The sequence below is a fragment of the Rutidosis leptorrhynchoides genome, chromosome 4 (assembly GCF_046630445.1).
Source record: "Rutidosis leptorrhynchoides isolate AG116_Rl617_1_P2 chromosome 4, CSIRO_AGI_Rlap_v1, whole genome shotgun sequence".
Lineage (NCBI taxonomy): Eukaryota > Viridiplantae > Streptophyta > Magnoliopsida > Asterales > Asteraceae > Rutidosis > Rutidosis leptorrhynchoides.
Genome location: NC_092336.1, coordinates 107,886,028 through 107,896,025, shown reverse-complemented (window position 1 = coordinate 107,896,025; position 9,998 = coordinate 107,886,028).

Here is a 9,998-nt window from a genome sequence, read left to right as displayed (position 1 = left end):
TCAATGCAGTAAGACGTGTCTAGACTAAGAATGATAAGCAGACAATTTCTGACAAAAATGATAAGCAAAACTTTTGACATGCAGACACGGTCAAAGTCCAGACTCACTAATGCATCCTAATGACTATCAGTTAGACACATTAATGCAGACCTGGTTCGCTAAGACCACCGCTCTGATACCAACTGAAAGGACCCGTTCATATATATTATAAACGACTCACAATAGTTGATTACATCGCGAGGTATTTGACCTCTATATGATACATTTTACAAACATTGCATTTGTTTCTAAAAGACAAACTTTCTTTACAACGAAAGTTGACGGCATGCATACCATTTCATAATACATCCAATTATAATTGACTTAATAATAATCTTGATGAATTTCAACGACTCGAATGCAACGTCTTTCAAAATATGCCATGAATGACTCCAAGTAATATCTCTAAAATGAGCAAATGCACAGCGGAAGATTTCTTTAACACCTGAGAATAAACATGCTTTAAAGTGTCAACCAAAAGGTTGGTGAGTTCATTAGTTTATCATAATCATTCATTTCTATTATTTTAATAGACCACAAGAATTTGATTTCCAGTTCTCATAAATATACGTCCCATGCATAGAGACAAAAAATCATTCATATGGTGAATACCTGGTAACCGACATTAACAAGATGCATATAAGAATATACCCTATCATTCCGGGAAATCCTTCGGACATGATAAAAACGAATTCGAAGTACTAAAGCATCCATTACTTTGGATGGGGTTCATTAGGCCCAATAGATCAATCTTTAGGATTCGCGTCAATTAGTAGATCGGTTTACTAATTCTTAGGCTACCAAGAAAAATGGGCATATTCGGCTTCGATCATTCACCCATATAATGTAGTTTCAATTACTTGTGTCTATTTCGTAAAACATTTATAAAAATTTCGCATGTATTCTCAGCCCAAAAATATAAAGGGTAAAAAGGCAAATGAAACTCACCATACTGTATTTCGTAGTAAAAATACATATAACGTCATTGAACAAGTGCAGGGTTGGCCTCGGATTCACGAACCTATATTAATTATATATATTTATGTGTTGGTCAATGTTTGTCTAACAAATTAGGTCAAGTCATAGTGTACCATAATCCTAATGCTCGAGACTAATATGCATAGGTCAACAAAAGTCAATTTGACTCAAAATGATTTCCAAAATCTATACATAATTAATATATAGTTTAAATGTCGTCGTTTTATATTTTTAAATATTTTAAAAAAAATTATTAGAGTAAATAATATAATTCATTTATTAATAAATAAAATTTTATATTAAAATTTATATAATAAAATATACTTTTATATATATTAAGTAATAAGATTTATAGAGTTCATTTAATATCATAAAAATAATATGATAGGTATTATTAAAGAAATTTTATTACACGTAGTAAAATAAGTTTGTATCACATATTTATTTGATAAAATAATATCCATAATAATAGTAAGTAAAAGTTGTATTATTTTGTAATAATAATTATTATTATTTTATTAATAAAAATTTCAATATTTATAATTACTAAGATAGCAGTATGATAAAATGATAATTCTAATTATGATAACTTTAATATTTACGACACTTTTTAATATTATCTTTAAAATAATAATTCTATTTAAAATGATAATAATAGTGGTATTTTATAATAACAATGACATTTCTATTAAAATGATAATTTTTGTTAAAATTATAGTTTTAATACTAACGATACTTTTAATAATAATAGTAATGATAAAAATAATAAGAACGATAATTTTATATAAATCAATATCTTATAATATTTTAATTTCATCAAGATACTCTTACTCATTATTTCCTTATCATTTCGCTTAATAGCTTTTAATCGTCTTTTATATCGTGTTTATAATAATGATAATAATAGTAATCAAATTAATTAGGTGTTACTAATATTAGTTTTAATTACAATATACTAATAATGATAATTACTATGACATTATTAACGATAATACTAATAATTATTTTAATGATAATATCATAATAATAATAACAATAACAATAACTATTTTTAAATAATGATATATATATTAATAATGATAATAATAATAATAATAATAATAATAATAATAATAATAATAATAATAATAATAATAATAATAATAATAATAATAATAATAATAATAATAATTAGATAATAATAATAATAATAATAATACTAATTATAATTTTAACGATAATAACGATAGTAATAATAATGAATATATGAACACAGTTTAAAATTCTTGAGATTTAACTTAACAAACTTTGCTTATCGTGTCGGAATAATATAAAGATAAAGTTTCATTTTGGTTGGAAATTTCCGGGTTGTCACAGTACCTACCCATTAAAGAAATTTCGTCCCGAAATTTGAATGGGATGGTCATGGCTGACAATAAGTATGTTTTCATGACGTATACGAGTTGGAAGTTAGAGTTTTATTATCATCAAATAATAAATTTGATTTTTGTGAAGAGTACGAGTGAAGTTATCACAAAAGAATGAAATGAGTAAATGCACGTTCTTTTTAACCAATGACATATTCACGGTTGATTTCCGGAATTCAAGGAATTTAGAGAAAATCTTCGTAATAAGATTTTGTTCTTCGGTAATTAAGGAAGTTAGGATTCGCTTTGATTAAATGCAATAATCTGTTTTGATTGCTCTGTCGGATATTTTACTATATATCCAACCCCCTTCGTTTCCTTATTTCCATAACTCACACCTTTTATTCTTTCTCCCTCAATTCATACTTTATAGCATTCGCTAATATGCTCCACCCAGTTCTGATTCTTAATATACTCCTAACTTTCATATCTGTCATTCTTCTTTTTCATCTGCCGCCAGAAGAATCTATTTACTTCTACTATACTCTTGGTTTTATAGTGTTTTTAGTTCTCCCGTATCTTTATATTGCTATATGCATCGATATATATGGTTTGTAATTTCTGGGTTGTTGTTGGGTTTTATATCTTCCCTTATACTTCAAAGTCACTACTTCTGTCTTCTATAATCAATGTCATCCACAGTTAATACTCCCTCCTATTTGCTTCGATTTATACTCCAATTTCTATTTTGGAGCTTTGTCCTTTCGTTTCTTCTTCTTACGATTAAGCACCGCTTGTAATGGTCCAGAATTCGCAGATATAAATTTTGGAATGAACATTGTTAATGTTCTAAGAAGGAAATGGTAATGGCACGGTCTTGATTTGTTAAATTACCAGAATACCCTGGAAAAGACCGAATCATCAAGAAATATTTTCTTGATATTTTAGAGGTTAAATAGAATACAAGAGTCGTGTAACATGGCACATGATGATGTTATGATCTGTGAATCATCATGTTCCATTTAGAAACTCATCATGACTTACTGTAATATAATCAAGTTGATCAAGTGTCATTATATTATACTAACTCATGCTTCAGTTCCTAACACTACTTTAAAACATTCATACTTTATACTCGAAGGTTTCAGATTTTAGAAACTAAAACAGTTTCCTTTATGATGTGATACAGATAACGCGAGGGAATAAATGATTTCAGATAAGAATGGTTATGAAAATATCTTCAGAAATATGGAGGATATTTATAATGGAAGATACGATGATATCTTAGAATATTTAAGATAAGAGGATGATGAAGAATATTGTCCGCAAGGGTTTTAGAGAAAGGAGCAAGGTATTCGTTAATGACTTCAGCGGGTAATGAATCATTTGGATTCTTTGAAGTCAGGTTTAGTCTTTGTGATTTGTCCACAGCCTCCTTTATACTTTGCTCAATCCGGTTTCCAGTTCCAAGACTTCTCTTTTTCTGCGCTTTACCAGCACACTTATTCATTATCATCAAACTCTTACTGTTAAAGTCGTTTATAGTTTTTGCTACTTTATCATCATTTTTCCATTTTCAGAGAACCAATTCGTAGTTCAGAGTGTTTTTCAGAAACTTCACATTCAAATTAAGTCCAGAAGATAGATGTTATATATACACATATAACTGTTGGAGTAGATATGTTGCGAGATTTCAAAATACTGATTGTTAATTCCCGATGATTCGTATGGAAATTCTTGTTACAAGATGCGAATGAGTAAATGACGGAGTTTCAATGAATAACTGTAATGACTTTTTGGAGAGGCTAAAGTCAAAGGGTAATGAAGTTGTTGGTACATCTGCTGATAATGTGGTGGAATGTAAAAGGTTCCCCGGTAACGATGGTGTATATCTCAAGGTTATAATAAGGTTAGAGTGACTGAAAAGTCGAAGTTGACTTGCTGGAGCTGTGACAAAACTGGCTACTTTGAAAATGAATCGCAAAGTTATTTTTGCTAATAAATGCCAAAGAATCTGACGTGGATACGTTTTTTAAACTTTTACTTTAGTTTCAAGAGTTTTTCGGGTACATAACTGTGGGTAACATGTGGTTGGATCATCATCTCGATTGCTCATTATTTAAAGTGTCTTCAGAAATTTTCGAAGGGTTTGAACACAGATTGTAATCGTTAATATACATTTGATGTTCTAACACAGTTTTGAAGTTAAAATATAGCTTTGAAAGATGTAGGAATCTAAAAGTGATGGTACCGGTTATATCTCGAATTGAATTCTGAGGTTTCAAAATCAGAATTGAGTTTGAATGAATATGGTTGTTTTGATTTCTATGAAAGAATGTATATTATTGTGAAAGTAGGAAGTATAGTTGATAATTTGCTTAATCAGATTCGAAGAATGTAACATATTAATTGTGAATATATATGTATCTCTCGGGTATTACCTACCCATTAAAAAAATTTCACAATTAATATTTTGTACAAAAGAATTTTATTACAGTCTTTATGAAAATATACATGTATATATTCTCTTCAGATGTAACATAGATTTTAATGAGTTAATACTAAATTAAACTCATTCGATTTACGGTTGGAACTAGAATTGAATAATCCCTTGAAGGCTTTAGAGATTACATAAGTATTTCTTCAATAATTATGAATCAATACTTCGTTATTTGTTGAGGCGTGATGTTGGTTTTCGTTAAATTCTTGTGAACTTTGCAATGTACGAATGATATTATCTGAAAAGTTTTGGGTACATCGATGATGAAAGTGTAAAATCAAATATATACTTGATTTATTATGAATTGGAATTTGTTGAATTGAGATAGATATTGTAGTTAACGATGGTTAAGTTGCGGGCGAAGGACGTACATTATTGCATATTTGTAATATGAATTAACCGTGTAGTTAAGATTCACACATAATAGCTTAGTACGGAAAGATTTATTATGGTTTGGAAATTTATATATATAAGATATACATATAAATCCTTCAGTGGAAATGATTTAATACTTCATATCTTGTTGATATGACATACTTGTTGTTGATTTGTAATAATGTCCATGGTGATTCTTGAACTGTCGAAGCTTGTGATGTTATAGGTGCTGCTAGGGCTGATGAAGCTGACCATACTGATGGTGCTGGTGATGCTACGGTACTGTTGATGCTGTTGGTAAAACAAGTCTAGCTTGTGAATCACGCATCATTCTTGTCAGGGTTTCTACTCTTCCTTCTATCATTTTGGTTCACTCATCTGGTTTTTGGTTAGGGTTTGAATAGATAATCTCTAAGACTTTAGAGATTATATAATCGTTGCAAAATGTTTCTCCAATGAAGTTATGAATCAACACTTCATCGTTTGTTGTTGGTGGTATCTCGTGGTATCTACAGAGCGTATGACGTTGATGCTTGTGGGACAGATTGTGAAGTTGAGGTTTACTACGCGGTTGTGGTTGGAGGTGGTAATGGTACTGTTGGCGTTGATGATGGTGGTACTGGTTATGCTGCTGGTGCTGCTGCTGGTGTTTGTAATCTTTGCACCATATTCTCTAAAGCCACTACCCGAGCGCGAAGCTCGTTGACTTCTTCTATTACACCGGGGTGATTGTCGGTTCGGACGAGCGGATAAATAAAATCTAAAATTTGATGTAGTATGTAATCGTGACGAGATACTCTGGAAATGAGAGAGAAAATGGTGTCTCGAACAGGTTCGCCAGTAAGTGCTTCAGGTTCTTCGCCAAGAGGGCAATGTGGTGGATGGAAGGGATCACCTTCTTATTGTCTCCAATGATTAAAGAGGCTACGAACCCATCCCCAATTCATCCAGAATAGATGATGGTTAATTGGTTGATCCATTCCGGTCACACTGCTTTCGGAGCTAGAGTGGGATTCCATTTCAGAATCCGAGGAACTTGAATTAATGAAGAATTCCATTTCGTATGATTGAATAAGGATTTTTCGATATGAAATGATTTTCGGTTATCGGATGGTATTCTAATTACATAGAATATCCATAGATATAGAACAAAAGATTTCGTTGATTACGGAGGAATTTGCGGGATATGTCAGGCAAATTTTAAAGTAACAGATACGATAAGATATGATTTAGCAGATACACTAAGATATGAATTTTGTTTATACACTATTCATGCAATCAATGTAGTAAGACGTGTCTAGACTAAGAATGATAAGCAGGCAAATTCTGACAAAAATGATAAGCAAAACTTTTGACATGCAGACACGGTCAAAGTCCAGACTCACTAATGCATCCTAACGACTATCAGTTAGACACATTAATGCAGACCTGGTTCGCTAAGACCACCGCTCTGATACCAACTGAAAGGACATGTTCATATAAATTATAAACGATTCACACTAGTTGATTACATCGCGAGGTATTTTGTGATGACCCGGGAATTTCCGACCAAATTTAAACTTAATCTTTATATGCTTCTGACACGATAAGCAAAGTCTGCAATGTTGAGTCTCGAAAACTTTGGAACAGTTTACATGAATGCATTTGTCCTTTTGACCATTCCCGACGATTCACGAACAATTGTTGTAAATAAATATGTATATGTAAATGTATGTATATGTATATTAACTTGAAATTATAAAATATAATTTAAACATGTGAATTAAATATGTAAAATAGAATACAAAATAATTAAGTGTATATTTAAAATGAATCTATATATATATATATATATATATATATATATATATATATATATATATATATATATATATATATATATATATATATATATATATATATATATATATATATATAATTTATAAATATTCAATAAAGGTTATCATATTATATATGATTATATTATGTAATTAATACTATATAATACAATTTAAAATATAGTTGTTGTAATAAAAATTAATATCTTTATTATCTATATAAACATTAATATTAATTACAGTATCATTAAATTACAGTATCATTAATGATACTATATGAAATCTGATACATTTGATTTATGATTATCAAAATAAATACTTAAAATATAAATATTACTTTAAGAATGATTAAAGTTATTATTTAGTTGTAATCTAAATATTATTAATATTATGATTTGTAATATTATTATTATTAATATTATTACTTTTATAATTATTTATAATTACCATTATTATTAAATCATTATCAATATTATCATAAAGATAACACAATTTATCATAAGTATCATTGATAATATCATCATAGTTGTTAAAATTATTATTATTATTATTAATCTACTTATTATTTATTAATACCAAATATATATAAATGAGATAAATAACTGGATGAGTTTCATGTAACAATCACAAGGTACTGAATTTTTGTTTTCTTGTCTCTGATATTATTAAACGTCCAAGTCAATCTACAGCTCAAAACAAATTCTGTTATAGATCGTAATCTACTTTCCATTTTATATATATATATTTTTTTTCTCTTTCGTTCCCTGTTCTTCTTTTTGTCTGAGTGTATTAAGTCAACTACTCAACTGGCTTTAAACCAAACCAGTTACATAATATTATGGAGAACATCAGTCATATATCCATCACCAATATCAATTAAAAACCCAATACAATCTTTTCTGTTCGATTTTTAAAAGCAGAAAGGCAATGATACAGCTCATGCCCCTGTTCTTGGTTCATTTAATCAATAGTTCAAAAATGAATCGATTTTTAAAATCTATAAATGCTGTTTGGTTAGGAATCATCTATTAAAACTAACTGTAAAGTTTCACAATCCAATTCATTGAATTGAGTTCAAATTTTCGAGTCAAAGTATCAAATTTAAAAAGTCAAAGAATGTTCATCAATCGAATTCGTGTCATATGTTATGATTCCAGTCAAATTGACGATTTTAAAAGCTTGTAGGACTGAATTGCAACCTTTTTCATGTTATAGTCATAACCTTAAACACTATAAAAATTTGAAATTTAATTTGAGTCCAAAGAGTGTTCTTCATGGTCTGTTCCATTTTAATTCGATTTAAGTTTTTATTTTAAATTATTCTAAGCAACCACATGTATCCTGTCTCGTTTATATCTCCTCAAACAAACACAAATTAGCTGTTATGAATTGAATCAGTCACGAGCAATTTGAGTTTTAAGGAAGAAGATGAGGGATATAAGAATACGGGTTAAAAAGAAATGGGTTCTGTCTTAATTCATAATACGGGCAACAGCCCAGCTGGTTCGAGGTGTTTGCGTGTAATGAGAGGTCGGGGGTTCGAGCCCGGGCATGGGCTGTTTTTTTTTAGAAAATCATTCTTTTGATGTAGCCTTTTTATATTTATTTATTATTATTATTATTATTGTTGTTGTTAATATTATTATTGTTATTATTAGTTAGTGTTAATACAACTAGAATTATAATTATCATAGGTATTAATATAATTAGTATTGTAACAAAGTTTTAAGTATTATGACTATTATTATTATGTAGTAATATTATTAATATTATCATAGTATTATTATAAGTATTACTAAAAATATAAATTTTTACCATTTTAGTATAAGTATCAAAATTATGATTATTAGTAATAACAATATTATTATTAATAGAAGTATTGTGAATTTAAAAATAAAAGTTTTTAAAATATTATTATAAGTATATATTAACTATATTAACAAATTATTTTAGAAATACTCATATATAACAATTTAGGCATTTTTACTATAACACTAAACAGATATACCTATATATATATAACTATAATAATATTAAACATTTTGAATATATACACAAACTAAATAAGTATAATATATAATCCAAGATATAATATATAAACTTATTCGATTACAAATATGTGTATTAATAAATATACAAATGATATAGGTTCGTGAATCCGAGGCCAACCCTGCATTGTTCAGTTGTTCAATATAGTCATATGTATTTTTACTACAAAATACATTAGGTGAGTTTCATTTGCCTTTTTTACCCTTTATATTTTTGGGCTGAGAATACATGCGCAACTATTATAAATGATTTACAAAATAGACACAAGTACGTGAAACTACATTCTATGGTTGAATTATCAAAATCGAATATGCCCCTTTTTATTAAGTCTGGTAATCTAAGAATTAGGGAACAGACACCCTAATTGATGCGAATCCTAAAGATAGATCTATTGGGCCTAACGAACCCCATCCAAAGTACCGGATGCTTTAGTACTTCGAATTATTTTATATCATGTCCGAAGGGTTTCCCGGAATGATAGGGGATATTCTTAAATATGAATCTTGTTAATGTTGGTTACCAGGTGTTCATTCCATATGAATGATATTTTTGTCTCTATGCATGAGACATATATTTATGAGAAATGAAAATCTTGTGGTCTATTAAAATGATGGAAATGATTATTTATGTTAAACTAATGAACTCACCAACCTTTTGGTTGACACTTTAAAGCATGTTTATTCTCAGGTATGAAAGAAATCTTCCGCTGTGCATTTGCTCATTTTAGGGATATTACTTGGAGTCATTAATGGCATATTTCAAAAGACGTTGCATTCGAGTCGTTGAGTTCATCAAGATTATTATTAAGTTAATTATAGTTAGATATATTATGAAATGGTATACATGACGTCAACTTTCGTTGTAATAAAAGATTGTCTTTTCAAAAACGAAAGA